The sequence below is a fragment of the Podarcis liolepis genome, assembly GCF_965112155.1.
Source record: "Podarcis liolepis genome assembly, chromosome: 2".
Taxonomy (NCBI): domain Eukaryota; kingdom Metazoa; phylum Chordata; class Lepidosauria; order Squamata; family Lacertidae; genus Podarcis; species Podarcis liolepis.
In genome coordinates, this window is record NC_139555.1 from 29,383,221 (window position 1) to 29,401,931 (window position 18,711).

General features: G+C 42.3%; 2 long non-coding RNA genes across 3 annotated transcripts in view; one reads left to right on the forward strand and one right to left on the reverse strand.

The window, feature by feature from the left end:
• The window catches only part of LOC310700717, a 36,815-nt gene that overhangs the window by 3,839 nt on the left and 14,265 nt on the right, over positions 1-18,711 (forward strand). The window lies entirely within an intron of this gene.
• On the reverse strand, positions 1,781-11,468 carry LOC310700741. Of its 2 annotated transcripts, XR_014522778.1 has the most exons (4): positions 11,251-11,468; positions 10,040-10,137; positions 5,427-5,522; positions 1,781-4,409 (listed from the first exon to the last, which is right to left on the reverse strand). It is a non-coding gene; the product is annotated as an uncharacterized lncRNA (long non-coding RNA). The 2 variants fall into 2 exon arrangements; XR_014522779.1 differs by lacking the exon at positions 11,251-11,468 and having other exon boundaries at positions 10,040-10,485.

Consider the following 18,711-nt stretch of genomic DNA (forward strand, 5'->3'; position numbering starts at 1 on the left):
GGTTAGAGCAGCAGAGCTTCAGTGCCTGGTGCAGTCCTTTTTTCCCTCCTTGTGAAGCAAAATAAATAGCGCAAAGCACATCAGTATATAGAAATATGCTTAGAATTCAGGATAACGTGGTAGATAATTTTGAGTTTTGGACAGCCCTGAAAATGCCTACCAGCCTTCCATGTTACTTTATGCACAGAGGACCTAGGAAAAAGATCCTTTAAAATTATCAAGGATCCAATATCCCACACAAACTCCAACCCATGTGCTTTAGGAAAAGAGGTAGAGGAAGTATGTGCCTTCCTGTGGCTAGGTGAACTGAGGCTGCAGCCATATTTGCATTTATGTGAAAACTACCAGTTAGCAATGGTGATGCATGGAGATGCTTCCATTGGCAAGAGACCATGGGTGGTTTCTTATACATTTTTATTAAAGGTAAAGGGACCCCTGACCATTAGGTCCAGTCGTGACCAACTCTGGGCTTGTGGCGCTCATCTCGCTTTATGGGCCGAGGGAGCCAGCGTACAGCTTCCGGGTCATGTGGCCAGCATGACTAAGCCGCTTCTGGCGAACCAGAGAAGCGCACAAAAACGCCGTTTACCTTCCCGCTGGAGCGGTACCTATTTCTCTACTTGCACTTTGATGCGCTTTCAAACTGCTAGGTTGGCAGGAGCAGGGACTGAGCAATGGGAGCTCACCCTGTTGCGGGGATTCGAACGTAGCCCTAATTCTTCTCACTGCTGTAAATCAGTAGTACAGTGGTACCTCGGGTTACAAAAGCTTCAGGTTACACGTTTTTGGGTTGTGCACCGCGCCGAACCCAGAAGTACCGGAACGGGTTACTTCTGGGTTTCGGTGCTCACTCATGCGCAGAAGCGCTAAATCACACTTTGCGCATGCGCAGAAGTTCCAAATCGCAACCCGCACGTGCACAGATGCAGCGCTGTGGGTTGCGAACACTGTGGGTTGCGAACGTGCCACCTGCACGGATCACGTTCACAACCCGAGGTTCCACTGTAATGCAGGTGGTAAAGACCAAAGAACAGCAACTCTTACCTTTTCCCCACCCCATCCCAGTGTCTGCTGTGGCTGCCTTTCTCTGTCGTTAAATAGTGCAAGAAGCAGCTTTGCCATAAAAATGGTGCTCAGAGGATATTATGTACACAGTATATTCTAGAGCAAGCTGAGGTGAAAGATCTCATACATATAAACAACCAATGCGGAGATTTCCAGGCTGCAAGATATGATTGCACAACTGGGAAATTAGCCTGAGATTGCAGCTGACACCGCTGTGCGGTTGTGGCTCAGCAAACCCTTTATTTCTAAAGTCACAGTTCTCTGCTCAGGGCAGGAGCTTTGCTCCAGAGTTACGGACGTGTGACTTCCATGTGCATTCTCAGCACAGTTGTTCCAAGGCTGACAGCCCTGTTCAGTTTCTCTCTTGTCTCCAGCAATAGTGCCACCTAGTGTATCTGACAGGAAACAGTTCAAGGTGTAGGCAAACAAAATTTCAATTTGGTTTTTGGAAATGTAAAGTTTGGAAATAATGCCAGATGCTTTTAATTCATCAAGAGTTCTAACTTTCCGTTATCTGTGTTTGAATGCCAATTTGCTTATTTTATGTACAGTATTGTGCTTGTAGCAGTGAAGCCTTCTGCACTGATTTTCCCCTTGGGGAAAGTTTTCAGAATGCTTGCAGTCCATCTTCCATGAGAGAAGTGAAAGTTCGCTGTTTGGCTGGGATTAAGATTTCAAACAAACCTTAGAGACAATTGTAGCTTTCTGGTGAGACTGGGCTTTAGTTTGGTGTTCAAGTGGACTAAAGGCACACAAAAGCTGGAAGGGGAAACAAGCCAGGTTTGGTCTCTAGCTTATACTGAGCTAGAAATGTGACGCTTTACCACGGCTACCCCACGTGCTATTACCTGGGCTAATGGAAGCTGTCACTTGTTGTTGATTACTGCCTGTCTGCCTGCCAAAATGTGTATCACACGCTAAGGGGACAATTGATTCTTCAGATCATATGAAATGCCTGAGCAAATAAAAATTGAACAAACAGTCTATCACTGTCTGTAAGTTAGGATGATAAGCCTCAGAAACTCATACGTGCGCATATGCTAGCTATCAGGTAGAGGTGTGAGTGTGTGTGTGTCTGTTTAGGAGAAGCAGAGAAGGTTGAGCTTCACCTGATTTTGCTACCAACAGAACTCTCTGCTGTCTCTGCTCCTCCTTCTTGTCTGCAAAATGCTTCAGGAGATCTTTCCAATGCAAAATGCAGTTTGAATTATATTGAAGTGTTGCATCAGTTTCTCTCTGATTTTCGGATATCAGAACCAACCCAAGTATGGAATCAAGATTAACAAATCTGATAAAGCAAATACCAGTTTTGCTTAACTTTCAATGTGAACGTGGAAGTGAGTCGCGTTAAAATATTCTTTTTGTCAGCATGCGTTTGTGCTGCTCCCACCTGTATCCACATACTGGTTCCAGTCTTCATTTCCCACTTTTATTCAGACTTCCATCCTGCATCTCTTTCCACATCTTCTATTTATTGCTCTGAACCATTTCCCTCTGCCTCTTCAGTTTCTACTCTCAGTCACCTTGACCTCTTCTGCCTCTCTTCCTTTCAGTGTGAACTTGCTGATTCTCCTACCAGTGACCACTTTCCTCAATTCTCTGCCCTCTATTCATGCTTTTTAAGGCTCCTATTTCTTTTATCGCATTGTCCTGATTCCTTCTCCAACTCTTAAGAGACGCTGCATTGCTAGAAATGCCTGATATTAATTGAATTATTGTGCTCCTGGGAAGGTTTCAATCAAAAGCTATTCTGCAGTTCACTCTTTTAATAACATTTTGTGCATATTTTCTTTGCTTTTCTTCTCGCTCGCTCTGGTGCTGCCTGCTGTTTTGCTTTCCCCCCTTCTCTTCCTTGTGCTCAAGAACTCTGCATAACCAATGACAAAAGACTGCAATTTCACCCCAAGGCTGTATAGATAGCAGCAAACTAAACTATGGATTATGCCTTACTTGAAACTCATGCTGAAGGCGATTGCTACTAGCAGGAAATTATTAGTGCCAAAGGGGAGAAGCAATGTATATTCTTGCCCATTAGCAGGTTCAAGCAAAGTGATTGGTGAAGTTAATAAGAAGAGAAAGCACCAAACTTATTAGATTGCAGCCTCTTAAAGAAAGCATATAATTGGCCATTCCTTCAGATCTTGCCTGAAAGCCAAGAATGAATGTGAAGTGCTAACACACCTTGATTTCCCACTAAGAGAGGCATAAATGGAGCCAGAATCAAATTTGGGCAAGGACAATATCCCTTAATTTGATTTGTCTTTTTACCTTGAGAGAGGCATCCAAGAAGAGTTGACACATGAGAGCCAGAATTCAGGTCAATAAGATACTCTTTTCCGATCAGCATCAAGTCAAACACACCTTGCAGACTGCTTGCATTACAATGGCACCTGGGACACAAGGGTAGCTGCTCAGAGTCATTCTGTCGGGCTCCGGAGAGTTGGATGAGCAAAGCATATGTTTGGAACTTGAAGGACATTACTGTAATGTGGTCAGAGAGGCTGGTGTTGAAGAGAACACAAGAATTGTGTTGCATGGACTGAAGCAAAGGACAGATAACCCAAAACTAAACATTGACTAACAGTTCATTGGCATGACGTTTAAGGGTTTGGTAATATAGTGTAAATGACTGACAAAGGATAGCTGCATGCTTCCCAGCCAGATATAATTACAAATTTGTTCTGCCTGACTAACACCACTGTATTGGCCTTTGTTTGATATAGGCCACTCAAACTGCGATGTCTTTGGGTGTGCCCCCCCCAAACTGGTGAAACGGTTAGAATGGCTTTGACCGCTTATGTAAAATACAACTCTTGTCCAGAAGAATTTGCAATTTCTGTGCAGTATGGAAACTGGCTGGAGCAGAGGCGCTGAGTTGCACCCAACATTTTTTTGGGGGGGTGGGCTGTTACGCATTTGTGACATCACACATATGCCACTGCTGCCCTTCAACCTAGACAGGCCGACTCAACTGTTACTCAGAAGTGAGTCCTTCTGACTTCAATGGGAAATACACCCAGGTAAATGTAATTATAGCCTACTGGGATGCAGGTGGTGCTGTGATCTAAACCACTGAGCTTCTTGGGCTTGCCGATCGGAGGGTCGACAGTTCGAATCCATATGACGGGGTGAGCTCCTGTTGCTGTCCCCCAGCTTCTGCCAACATAGCAGTTCGAAAGCATACCAATGCAAGTAGATAAATAGGTACCGCTGTGGCAGGAAGATAAACGGTGTTTCCATGTGCTCCGGCACTTGTCACGGTCCTCCGTGCACTAGTAGCGGTTTAGTCATGCTAGCCACATGACCCAGAAAACTGTCTGTGAACAAACGCTGGTCCCCTTGGCCTGAAAAGCGAGATGAGCATAGCACCCCTTAGTTACCTTCGACTGGACTAACCATCCAGGGCTCCTTTACTGTACTTTTACCTTTTAATTATAGCCTCAATTTTGCTTTAACTCAGAAAGATGGTGGCAACCAACTTAGCTAACACATGTAAGAGAAGTAGCTGCAATATTTTATTCTGTAAACTTTGTAAGTGATGCAAAGAGGACCGGGCAGCTCTTAGCCTTCCAGCTCTTAACAATGATAATATACCTGCCATAGAATTCTAGCCCATGCTGAACTGTTTTTCTAACTGAAGCCACTCAAACATTTCAGAGCCTACTTTAATTACAGCAGTGGGCATGCTCTTGATTGGGCAAACCAGGAACACAAAATCCTTGCTACGAATGAGAAACAAAATTATTCTGAAATATATCCGCCTTTGTGCATAGTAACAGAGGAGAAGGAGTATCTTATGGGTGCAGAGTTTGTAAAATATGGTTCAACACAGGGAGTCTAAATCCTATTATTCACATTAGCCAAGGAGCAATCTTGTTTCTACTTTTCATTTACTTTTCCTATTAAGGCAAGGGTTGTCAGACTTGGACATCTCTCACAGCACTTTCTTACGGCTATAACTTGTTTCTTTCACAGTACTTACAAGGCTGTCATGGTTGAAAGTATGTGCTTTAATTTCTTCCAGTATTGATTCATTCTATGAGCAGAGTAAGGGATTTTCAGTAAATTGCTTAATAACAATGAAGTGCAAAATGCTGAAATCTTTCTTCCATGTCTGTTTTTCATAGCCCCTGTTTCCTTGCAGAAAACATTCATGCCCCAGGAAATTTAAGAAAAAATGTGTTCCTTTAAAAACACCACCACAAAAACTGCTTTCTTTGTTTTAAAAATGCAGCATAACTGATTGAAACCAAATAGTGTGTTGTTTCTATCTAGAGTTATTATGGATTCTGGCACATTATAAGAATGTGTCATTCATCTTCAATAACAATGCTCAACAATACCCAATCTCAGGTACTCACTAGGTAGAAAATATAGGAAGGGTGTTGAATTATTCTTCCTGGAGAAAACAGTTCATAATAATCGCTTTCTGGGTTCCTCCTGACTTTGAATGCTACCTAATTGAGAAAATGAAGTGAATTAATTAATACATGCAGGGACCCAGATGAGCTCCTTAGCCAGAGAAATTGATTGAGGAAATTTTAATCAATTTTTGACTGTCTGTGAAAAATACAAATTAAAAGAATGCCGAAGTGATTTCACTGGGACAGCCGCTAATCTGAGCAAAAGATTTGTACAAACTGGCAATCTGGGAGTTTTATGCAGCTAGCTTCCTCAACACTCCTGACCCCTAAGTACTTGGTTGGCACTATCAGTTGGGACTGAAGACCATAAGCAAGACAGGGGAAGGGACCTAAGAATTAGCAAAGGACCCACCCCCTCAGCCCTCTGTTTCATTCCTTAATCACTGCATGCAGTGGCTGATAACACACCACGCCAAAGGTGGGAATTCCTTCAGCATGCAAATCTGTTCTTTTGGCTCCCAAGACTCTTACAGATCTTGCGGAATGTTAAACTATCGCAATTAATATGGAGAGAGGCAACTAATGCTGATTCTACTCAGCCCTGATCCTCATAGTTTAAGTTCAATCATCCGGTTCCAAGGGAGCTTGAGGCTCACAGGGGAAGCAGGTGATGTCCAGAGAAGGTCAGTTCAAAGTAAAGGGTAGAACCTAGGACTGGGTCTTACTGGCTAAACATTCTCCTTCTGGACAATGGCGATGTTCTGAAATCCCCATGTCCCCATCAGATCTACTGCATGTTGTGCCAGGAAATTCTAATGTATCATTATGTGTTGGCAGAAGGGATGTGAAACCACCACTGCAGTATGGGAGCTTTGCTGCCTTAAGAGTCCCAAAGTGCTTTATGCTTACTGTTTCCAAGGTAGACTTCAGACTCTCCTATAGCACACCAGTTTGTGCCACTGCACAGTTTGGGGACTTATTGTTCCCATTTGCTCTCCTTTCTGTCATAGGCTTCCCACGTTAAGATTTGGTGAGTTACTCAAATATGCCTTTTAGTAAAGACCCAAGATGACAGTTGTTTGGAAGAGCAGACGTGTTCTCTTCCTCACCTTAGGAACAAAACCTTTAGGAATAATTCCTTAGATGGGAAATACATAGTTGTGCATAGATTATGCTTCTGCGATCTCTCAGTATCAAATGAACCAAGGATCCCTGGTGCTCTCTATGTGCACCTCATTCGTAAGCACATAACATATATAGTTGTATTTATAGCAGCATAATTGCTGTTTGATCAGACATCTTAAAGAATGAATTTGTAGCTGATTGTCTGCAACTTTGGTCACATGTCACTGCTTAATATTAGAGAGTAAGTGTGTGGTTTTCCTTTCCATGCGAATGGTGGAAAAGTTCAGTGGATGTGGTCACAGTCCTTATGTGCCCTCATGTTCCTTTAGCCAGTAAATGTCAGTTTAAAGGATTTAATGCCTAGTGTTGCAGAATTATCCTTTTTTGGGGGAGGGGTATAGTGGATTAGAAGAGGAACCACATGGTTGCCTCAGCAATGGTGAACATGCTTATTGTGATGGAGTTTTGTCTAATTACTGTCAGGAACAGTACAGTACTTATAGTTGAGCACCATTGTCTCAATCTGCCCTCTCTTTCTTCTTAACAGAATTCCCAAACTGACAGTTTGTACTGGACAGAGGGAAGTGGCATGAAACAGATGACCACCCCCCCAAAAAAAACTTGCACGACCACCACAACCCGTCCACACAGAATCTGGGCAGCCAATGCTTATATATACACACATGCCACACAAATATTGAAGGTCCAGCCCATCTTGAACTTTCTCAAATTTTTGTTGTTTTTTTGCAGTAGACAAAAAGGTGTTGGGGTTTTTTTTAAAAAGTACATTATTCCAAAATATTAGCTGAATAAAGACAATGTTGTGTGTCAGCATGCAGAGAGAGAGAGCGATAGAGTGAGAGAGAGAGAGAGAGAGAGAGAGAGAGAGAGAGAGAGAGGGAAAGCAGCAATTATAGCACTATAAATTGTAAGTGCAGAAATGCCCTTCATTTGCCAGCTACACACACACACACACACAAATACATAGATGGACTTCCACCCACATTGCCTAGCTCATCACTGCGGCGCTGCCACCCACCTCTTTTATATCTGGTATAGAAAGGGAGATGAAAGCCATTCACTTTGAATGCCTTGGCCTGAATAGGATTCACGATAGCAGTTGCCTTTCAGACTGGGTAAACAAGCAAGGCTTTTTATAGCAATTAGGCCAAGGTAGGGGGGACGGACATATCCGCATACCCATACACCAAAAGCCTGATTCTTATTATTAACACAATATATCCTGGGGATAACTTAAAACACACAGGGTGCCATTTAAGGCCTTCATTCAGGATGCTGGTTAGCCATGTATATATCTTGTCACAGGGTTAAATATTTGGGTTTGGAATCAGGGCAGCGCCATCCATTTGCAGATGGCGACACTCAAATGCTTGCAAACAATCGATAAGGGAAGGAGGAGAATTTCATTTGGTGTACATTTTTACTTCTTCTTTTATTATTCGCATGATATATACAGGCAATGAAAAATTTATGTAAGGTATGTATTACAATATATTACAATATATTAAAGAGAGAGATAATAACAAGAGTACAATAATTAAATAGCATAGAAATGTATGTCTAAAATTAATACTCAAGACATACATGTAGGTATAGTTTGAAATATTCTTACAATAAACAGTTAAAAGTTTGTTTTCACCTTTTTTGTAAGATATGTATCTTTTCTTTTTAAAATACTGCTATAATCTCAATCTCTCTCTCTCTCTGTGTGTGTATGTGTCTACCCTCCCTAATTATAAGAGTGCTGCTTGCTTATTAATTAAAGATTAACCACTTAGCCAGCTGATTTGGTCTGCAGTTTAAAGCAAACTGACCTCAGACACATCTTTTGGACTGATACGTGGATCAGAATGTAATTATCCTTCACACTTCAGATTTTGTAATACTGTTCTTGGTTCAAAGAATGCACTAAACTGCATAGTAGGAATATATATATATTTAGGATAAGGTAATGTTTAGAAAATTATCCATTGAAATTAAATACCGGTACTTAAAATTCACGTACTGAGATAAAATATGCATGCATATATAAATACAAATTTGCATATAAACTTTTTTTAAAATGTCCATCCCTACAACCAGCCAAGAAGTAGTAATCACAGCATCTATTTAGTGCTTTGGAGCTGTGGTCAGTTGGATGAAGGTGAACAAGTTGCAACTGAATCCAGAGAAGACAGATGTAATAGCACCTTCACTCGTCTGGGGATCCACGTGCTCTAAGGAGGGCTAAGGTTGCCACAGATTAGTAGTGTCTCCCCTTCCCTAATGAGATCAGGTTTGCAGTCTAACAGAGCTACTGGACTCTGCATTGTGGGTGAAAATCCCACATGGTAGGGACACCAGCAGTGCATTATTACCAGTGGCATTCTCGTCGCTTCCTAGAGCAAAGGGGCCTAGAAATCTTTATTATCTGTGTAACCTAAGCTAAAGTATTGACAGGACAGGACAAAGGGGACCTGTGGGTAGGGAGTAGAAACAACAACTTGTCTTGCACTACCCGACAGGGTTTGGGCTCCTGACCTCTGCAGAGGCTGGGGACTTGTTATAAGGAGATTTCGACTGGTGGCGCGCATTGTGACACAATGGTTGGCTAGGCTGCTAGAGTGACTGTGGAGAAAGACTAGGAATGAATTCAGCTGAACATTGGTTAGAGCTCATTTTAGACCTGTTTTTGCAACAGCGAAGAAATCACACTTCGCCATCACCATTGCCCGGCTTGGCCAGAGGAGTTATTCAAAGTAGTGAAGGAATTCTTACAGACTAGCCCCCAAAGTAGTGAGGAGGAACCCTTGGCAGCTTACTGGAACTATTATGCACAACACATTGCAAGTACACACTAGCTCTGTCTTGCTCCACATTGAGAACAGGATCTATGATGGTGAGAGGCGGCTGCTTTTCTATTTTGTTGGATAGCTTTCAGCGTGCACAGCCTCAGAACGTGGGCAGCTTGCTTAAAGGACTGAGGCCAACCACTTTCTCATTTGATCCATGTCCATATTGCCCGATTAAGCTGCCAGAGGAAGACAGGCCAGATGGGTGGTTAAGGCTGTAAATCTATCTCCAGAGGAGAACAGTAATCCTGTGGCAATAAAGGAAGCAGTTGTGCTGCATTTACATTAAATGCCCTCATTTGATTCTACCACACAGGGTAATTCCTGGCTACTCTCTAATTTGTTTAGTTTGAGTGGTAACTACTCAACTCCCAAGCTTTGTTGAAGAAAAGTGATTGTTTAGATTCTTTCCCATCTGGATTCCAACCTAGTTTTGGACTGAAATGACTTTGGTTGCCCTTTGAAGATGACCTTCACCAGGAGCTAGCCGGGGGAGTGTAACATTTTGGTGCTGGTGAACCTTTTAGCAGCTTTCAATACCATTAACTCTGATATCCTTCTGGGACTTCTGGCTGACATGGGACTGCGAGGAACTCTGTTGCAATGACTCTAGTCCTATAAGGCTGGACATACCAAGAACAGTGGTGCTTGGCTCCATGACTATGGGGTTCCTCAAGGTCCCATCCTTTCCCCCATGCTATTTAACATCCATGTGAATCTTTCATCTGCACCTATTTGAAAACAAAAATATATTGCACCTATGAATGCTAGGCATATGTTCTTGCAGAGGAATGTAACTCTTCTGAAAGGATATCTACACACATATCAAGATATCAAAAATTACAACTTTGGCAGTCTTTGGTAGTATGGGCCATTTCTTTAGCCAGGGGACAGGGAAACCTATGGCCCTCCCAGATGTTGTTGAAACTCCAAACTCCCATCAGTACCAGATAGCAGGGCTCATGGTCAGCATCCATCAGCATCTGCAGGGCCAAATGTTTCCCCACCCTGCTCTAGGCCAATGCATATAGATACCAAGGGCTGCTGCAACAGCCAACAAAATAATTTTAATAGGCTGGAAATTAACTCTATTCCCTTGATTTACTCATAGCTGAACCAGATGGCAGCCTTAACCACAAGAGAGAGAAACAGAGAGAGAGAATTGTTTATTGGAAGCATAATAAAGAAAGTACTTAAACTGAAATATAGACTTAGTTCTTAGAGTGCTTTGGAGAAGAATTGGAAGTAGAATGAAGTATGTGACCTTTAAAAAAGGGTACATCCTAGTCTTGGTCTAGCATACCTGAAAAGATGAGCCTATGCGTCCTTTGATATGGGGTGGACTACTCCCAATTCTCTTATGCAAAGGTAGTGAAGTAAGCCTTACCTATCAGAGCGCACTATCTGTAGGGATCTGTCCTTCCCTTTAGAATGAATTGCAAAGCTTTTTCTGCTTTTAAAAGTGCTCAGAGACTGATTATCTTATAGCAAGCCTCACGCCTCCCCTCTCATTGACACTCACACAGATACCCACTCCCCACCCCCCATAGCAGTTACTTCATTTCTAATGGTCATTTGCCATCAAGAAAATCCTTGGTCTACTTGAATAGGTGAACAGATGTTCCATGTAGATGCCAGAGAACCAAGAAGCATCACTGTTGCCACCTTCCCAAGGATATGTGAAGTGCCAGAATTTAAATTTCTGAAAGTTATCCAAAGGAAAAGTTTTCAACACTTCCTCCCGCTCCCGAGATACTTTGCAACTTTTCAATTTAGTTTTGAATGTAAACAGGTGATTTGATTTCACAGTTCCTGACAGAATGTTTGTTTTCAACAAAACTTACTTTCTGGGCCAGCTAGAATTTGGAATGGTCCCAATGGCTTGCATTTACCTCTCCCAGAAATACACATTTTCTCCTCTGAAATGCAAATTTTCTCACTTTAAAAGAACACTTCTGTCTCCTACATTCTACGGAAAAAATAAATAAAGATAGGGAAAAGTCTCGTATCCAGAGAAATAAACATGAACAGAATTATTAATCACCTCCTCTTAGGAACTCTTCATATCTTGTCAGAAGTAAACATACAATTGTCCTATTGCAAAGAGCCCCCCACCCCCCACATCCCAACCTGACTCCCTCCCTCCCCCAGGACAGATCAGTCTATTAAGTTTCACCAAACTCCATGATTATATTATTTCTGTAACTTAAAAAAAGAACCACTAGTAGTAAATATACCACACTAACCACTGGGGAAGTGTGACTAGTTTCACACCAAAATTCCCACTGGAGCTGCTAGATTTCAAGTCAGGTTATATTTAGCAACATACCATTGTTATGTGACATTCTGTCAAGTGATCAAAGCTCTGTCAAACAATTACTGTGCAGAAGATAAAAGATGCTGGAGAAAATGTTATTTTTTGTGATAGCATTTTGCCTGCAGTCTTGCTTCAATTTAAGCACCTCTGCTCTTCAAACTACAGGCACAAAGAGGTAGCCAGTTCCACCAATTAAAGGCAAAAACGCATTCCACACAAGCCAAACCTGACAGCATACACTGTGCACCACCCAGTTGTGTTAAAAAAGACACTGAGTAGACATAGATGTTAAAACATTTTAGTCTGCTTTTCTACCAAAGGCTTTCATGTCAACATAAAAGACAAAAGTAATTAAAAAATGCAACAATATTCATCAATATACATAAAAAGAACTTAACATAAATCTGCAGCAACATGGCACCAGAATAGCAAACTATAGAGAAAATAAAAATGACTCCAATCCAAAGGACTGATTAAACAAAGCAGATTTAACTGAATATCTGAACACCTGTAAAGTGGGGGACCCTGGGACAGTTAGGCACCACTACCAAAAAGATCCTGCCCCACTACATCGACAAGTGGAGGTGGGACACAGAGCTGGACCTTTGCTGCAGATCTCAACTGACGGGCAGGTTCACGTGGCAGAAGCCTGACATTTAAATATCCTGATCCCAAACTATGCAGAGCTTTGAAGATAATGATCAGCCCTTTGCAGGGCTCCTGGTTCATTTCCTAACACAATTCAAATTAATGGAGTTGATTGAACCATTGAACCATGCCATGAACTTCTGAGAGCAATCTCGTTGCAGGGTTATTTATATACCAGCTGCATTTTCTAGACACATTTTCAGAAGACCAAATTACAAGAAATAAGCAAACCTAGTACTTTGGAAAGTATGAGAGTTGTAACTCAGTAGGGACTCGGGATCCCTAACAGCACCTCTTCCAACTGCGATTTGCATGATTCCCCACCCCTGGGGGTTGGAGGATGAGACATCAAGTGTATAGAAGGCAGGGTAAAAATGATAAATACAGTGGTGCCTCGCAAGACGAAATTAATTCATTCCACGAGTTTTTTCGTCTAGCGAATTTTTCGACTTGCGAAGCATGCTGTCGGAAAAGTTTTGGAAAAGCTTCAAAAATTGCCAAAAACCTCAAAAAGGGCTACCACACCGCATTCTATGAGTTGCTCCTCAAAGTCAAGTCACAACTGTATTAACGGTGTTAAGAAAAAGGAAACAAACTTGCAAAAAAGCAAGACGTTTTCGTCTTGCGAAGCAAGCCCATAGGGAAATTCGTCTTGCGAAGCAGCTCAAAAACCGCAAAACCCTTTCGTCTAGCGAGTTTTTCGTCTTGCGAGGCATTCGTCTTGTGGGGCACCACTGTAAATAAAGAGCCAGTGTAGTGTAATGGTTAAGAGTATTGGACTGTGATCAGGGAAAGCAGGGTTTGAATCCCTTGTGGTAGGTAGGACAACCAACCCCCCTTGTCCAGTACAGCCCCCCCATGCCCCCCCTCCGATACTCCTTAGTATGGAAGGGGGATAAGTTCAATTCAGTTCAACTCGGTTCACATTTAAAAGTGAACTTCCCTGATTTGCAGTTTCCAAAATGATATGCAAGCCAAAACACAGTCTTCCTTTGGAAATCTCACTTTTCTGAATGTTGAAGTACAGTTCTGCAGTCCAGTATTCCGTACAAAAAGTGCATCTTCTAGTGTAAAGTGTGCATGTTAATGCATATACAGTGGTACCTCAGGTTAAGTACTTAATTCGTTCCGGAGGTCCATCCTTAACCTGAAACTGTTCTTAACCTAAAGCACCACTTTAGCTAATGGGGCCTCCTGCTGCTGCCGCGCCGCCGGAGCATGATTTCTGTTCTCATCCTGAAGCAAAGTTCTTAACCTGAAGTACTATTTCTGGGTTAGCGGAGTCTGTAACCTGAAGCATATGTAACCTGAAGCGTATGTAACCCGAGGTACCACTGTAACAGTAAAAAATAACATACAAAAATGCAGTCTGTTGAGGGAAGTTGCCTTGCAATGGCAACACTGCATATAAGAATGTGTATATTAATAAAAATTTGAACTAAAATACTGTTGTGATGAATTTTTCATGAGGACTTAAAAACACACACCAAACAAACTGGTGTAGGAGTGTAGAGAACGGAACTGAATAGTGGAATAAATAAGAAAGGGAAAGAAGCTGAAATTGGCATATTCACCCATCACTGCTCCTGAGGGATGGTAACCATATGGAACAGTATATGATACGGTGCTGAGAGCTGCAGTAGATGGGGGCAGGGAGAAATCAGCAAAAAGCTGATGCCCGTTCCTTACACAAGTTGAAGTGCTTTCTGCTAACACAAAGCCACCATTGGCTACAATTCTATATATTTCCCCATAAAATTCAGGTTTGTGCACTGAGATTGCAAAACAACACTTGGAGATTTGTCACATATCACGTAAGTTGCTAGAAATGATTGTGTGGAAAGCAGCCTTGATAGAGGCACAGCAAGGAAGGGGGAAATGCAGGAGGAGAAGCAAACCAACATTTTGGAAGCAGTAAGAGATATGAGCTATAAGAAAAGCACTAATAACCAAAGAGGAAAATAGTAAAGGGCACTGTGCAATGCAGAACACATTGGTTTTGATTTATTGTAATATTGCATTTTTAGATAATTGCAGCCGCCCTACGGGCAGGTAATAAATCCAAATAGCAGTAGTAGTGGCAATTGGTAACAACAGGGCAACTCTCCATTTTAGCACCAATCTTGCTAGGTAGGCTAACAGCCCTGAGGAACCCAGCCTAGTCCTTCCTCTCTGCTGCTGCCAACCACTCGCGTGTCCCTAGGGCAAGGGGAGAGGCAAGATTCCTACCTCACTATGGTGGTTTTCTTGAGAGTAGGGGAGCAGCCAGCTAAATTCCAGCTTCAGCTTGTCTGCTGTACCACATATTTTAACAATCTGTGCACTGGAGAGCCAGTGTGGTGTAGTGGTTAAGAGCGGTAGACTCGTAATCTGGTGAACTGGGTTCGATTCCCTGCTTTTCCACATGCAGCTGCTGGGTGACCTTGGGCCAGTCACACTTCTCTGAAGTCTCTCAGCCTCACTCACCTCACAGAGTGTTTGTTGTGGAGGAGGAAGGGAAAGAAGAACGTTAGCCACTTTGAGACTCCTTAGGGTAGTGATAAAGCAGGATATCAAATCCAAACTCCTCTTCTAAAAAAAACAAAACACAAAAACACAAAAAACAATCTGTGCACTGCTCTGGTTTCACCAGAAGCGGCTTAGTCATGCTGGCCACATGACCCTGAAAAACTGTCTGTGGACAAACGTCGGCTCCCTCGGCCAGTAAAGTGAGATCAGCGCCGCAACCCTAGAGTCGTTTGCGACTGGACCTAACTGTCAGGGGTCCTTTACTTTTACTTTTTAGTGCAGCAGCCCAAGCAGCCTAAACACGTGGGAGTTTAATTGGTGTGTGCAGAAACCAATACAGCCCAGAAATCCAATTAAGCAGTTCATTCCAAAAGGAGTCAATGCAAAAAAAAAAAAAAAGGAAGGAGGAGAAATAGCAAGCATACAGGTCAAAATGGAAATAAAACGCTGTAATCAGGGTATTGGTCTAACTAATCCTACACTTAATTCAGACTAACACAGAATAATTTACACTTATTGGTCAAGCTTCAGGCATCAGTTGAAGGTTGCGAGATTCAAGAGGAAGAATTCAGCACTACGGTGGAAAACCTTTGGCCCCGTTTCCTATATCTTCCAATAATTTTAAACATTGATTTTATTGTGGGCTTTCTGTGCTTTATAATAACTATTGTTGCAAACTGCTTTGAGAGTTCCTTGGGGCTACATAAACTGGGATGTAAATTTTAATTAAATTAGACATTCAGTGTATATCTTAACACCACAGACTTAAACTGCTTTCCAAGCCATTTCCTCTCATCAGGGAATCCTGGCATATGTATTTGCTGTGACAGGAGTTTGGGATCTTTGACAGGATTTTCAACACCCCTTTTCAAACCAAAATTCTGAGGAAGCCATGACAGGATTAAAATGGATTAAAAAAAATTATAGTGTGGTTAGGCTCTCAGAATGACCGTAAAGCTATTCTTAATCTTTAATTTAATTTGTGAATGCAAATAAATAACAATGTGATTAGAGGCGGGAATATAGTAAGGAAATGATACAGAGAAGAGCATCTGTTTAATCAATCGTAAGTAATTTATTCAAAGTGTATGTTTATAAAGACAAGGCTGAATATCTGTATCGTATCCTATACACGCTCAGTTGACGATAATCTCCATTGAACTCAATGGGATGTGTTGCTGAGCAGATGTGAATAGGATCATGCAGTTAGATATTCAGGTAATCTGATGCATCTCTCAGTTCAAGCGTTATGCTGAAAACAATTCTCTAAATAATATATCTGCTTTGTTGGCACCTAATGCTGAACCCTAGCGAGAATGCACAAGTGTGCAGGTATCCAGAAGGAAAATTGCAGACTCTTTGCTTCTCCTTAAGTTCTGCTGCCACTGTGCTACCTTGGAGCTAAACTATGGTTTGACTGAGCATTACAGATGAACCTCGGCTCATGGTTTGTTCCTCCCCAAACTATGAGCAGTAACTTGCTCCCAGACTAAGGATGTGACTTTTAGTTTAGCTTGGCAATTGTATTTGTTTAGTTTCTACTTTGTACCTAAACTGCAATAGCCTGAGGATAGGTCAACTGGATACAGCGTGGTTTTCTCCAAGCCCTACCTGGAGATGGGAGGGATTGATTCTGGGACCATCTTCATTCAAAGCAGGCTCTCCACCACTGAGCTATGGCTCTTTCAATGATAATGCCATTTAAGATGCTCAGGAGAGTGATAAGCTATGCGGAGCAGCTTGTGCACGTAGAATATATTATACGGAAGTGGCCAGATTTTCCTCTTGCACAAGCTGTTTATACAGTGAAAATAGCTGCCATGCCTGTGGAGCAGCTTCTCTTGATCATATACTTCTTGGTTCCCTATGGCTCAGTAGTATGCTACAACTTCAGGTGACGCGTCCTAGTGGGACTGTATTAAATTTAGTGTCAACTTCCTCCGAGTGCAATAATGTCACAGGCTGCTAACGCTCTCATTCTTTGGAATCCTTTCAAACGTTACCGCAAACTTATTTTTACATAAGGGGTACCTTTCCAGCAGGAAAATCAAAACAAACTAACTGGAACTAGGGAAGTGCATGTTTACATTTCCACACAGCCATTGTGCTGTTTGTATTAGGGTAGGCATGCCCTTGTCAGGAAAGGGCTGCCCAGGGACCTTAGGACCCGGAGTTTGTGACTACATTTTCATATGAGGAGTTTAAGGAAGAGGATGGGAATACAGGGAAGAAAATAAGGACAGCTTTGTGCCTATAAACAGAGGAGCTAAATCAGTGTTTCTCATTTGCAGAGAAGGAAAAATAAATGATTGGGGGCTATGGAATTTATAAAATTGTGCATTGTATGAAAAAGTGGATAGAGGTATTTCTTTCTCCTGAATTCATAAAACCAGAAGATAGGATGACAAATAGCTACAGGCCATCACCGGCAGGGATAAGTGCAACAAAATGTTGCAGTGTATCCTCATCCTGTTACAGGCATGTTTTAAATCTTGAAGGCAATGTTTTGGTGTGTGGTCTCAGGATGGGAGACCAAAAAGGGGCCCCTTTTCCATCCTTCCATCCTTTCTCATTGTGCCAAAGTTGGGGGGGGGCAGTGATGACAATGAAACTCTAGCTTCAGAGGCTATATGCCTCAAATTTAATAATTACTGGGGGAAAGGCAAGAGGAGTGAAGGGGTTGATGTGTTACCGTTCTTCCTCTAGGATTTGTTGAAGCAACTATGGGAAAGAGTGCTGGGCTAGATGGACCTTTGGTCTCATACAACAACACTCTTCTTTTTCAGCATATTTCATTCATGTGGGACATGGTGTGCCAAAGATAATCTGAAAAGCAGTCTGTTGGCAGTCTGTTATCCAGCTGTCATTGTATGCTTGTAACTTTTGACTAAAACCCGCTGGAAACACAGAACCAGCCTCTGCTGCTCATTAGCCCTACTAATGCAAGCCAGATGGACATGAATCTAGCTGCATTACCAAAACACTTGAAAACATTAAGAGGCTTTCTGAAAATCGATGACAGAAGTATTATTCCCCATTTTATAACTGGAAACAGAGACAAGAGTGACTTGACTGAGGACCACCATTGCCCAACTTGTACAATAAACCATGGCCCACCACATGCTATGTGGTAGTTGAGTTTAGCAGCTACTAATGTATTGACAAATGAATCCATGCTAACATTAAAAAGCAATGTGGGTCTTGCCCATCATAAGCATGTATGTTGATCTGATGGCAGAAACCTGAAGTAAATTTCCAGGATGCAGAGTTGCTGTGGGTTACTTCAGGACCTTGGATAGCTCCTAGCCAACAGACCGCAACACGAAGTTCATCCAAGGTGTGAGATGCTACCTGCAAATGAGTTACTTATTAAAACATCTTTTCTCCAAGGAGTTCAAGGGTGCATTCATGGTCCCCTCTTCTTACAGATTAGGTCAAGGGACTGCGGTTGGCTCAAGGTGAACCTTGGCGTCTCACATTTCAGTAGCACCTGTGTGATGCCAAAACCCGGTGTGTTCCTCCCTCTCCCTGCCTTGAACTGGAGTAATCGTCATGAAGCCTGCTCTGGCGCTCCAGAAGCTCTGTGCCCAGTGCAACTGCACTGGTCGCACTCCCCTAGAGCTGCCTCAGCTTCATGGCTGAGTGGGGATTTGAATCCTGGTATCTCAGGTCCTAAATCCACCACAATATAGGGAAAACACTGCTCGATCCAAAAACATTAGTAGATTTATTATCACAATAAACAAACACCAAGGAACTGAACATTATATGCATGCCATTGTTGATCAGTCCCCTCCGCCTCCCACAAGACTCCTGTGGGACGCTACAAAAC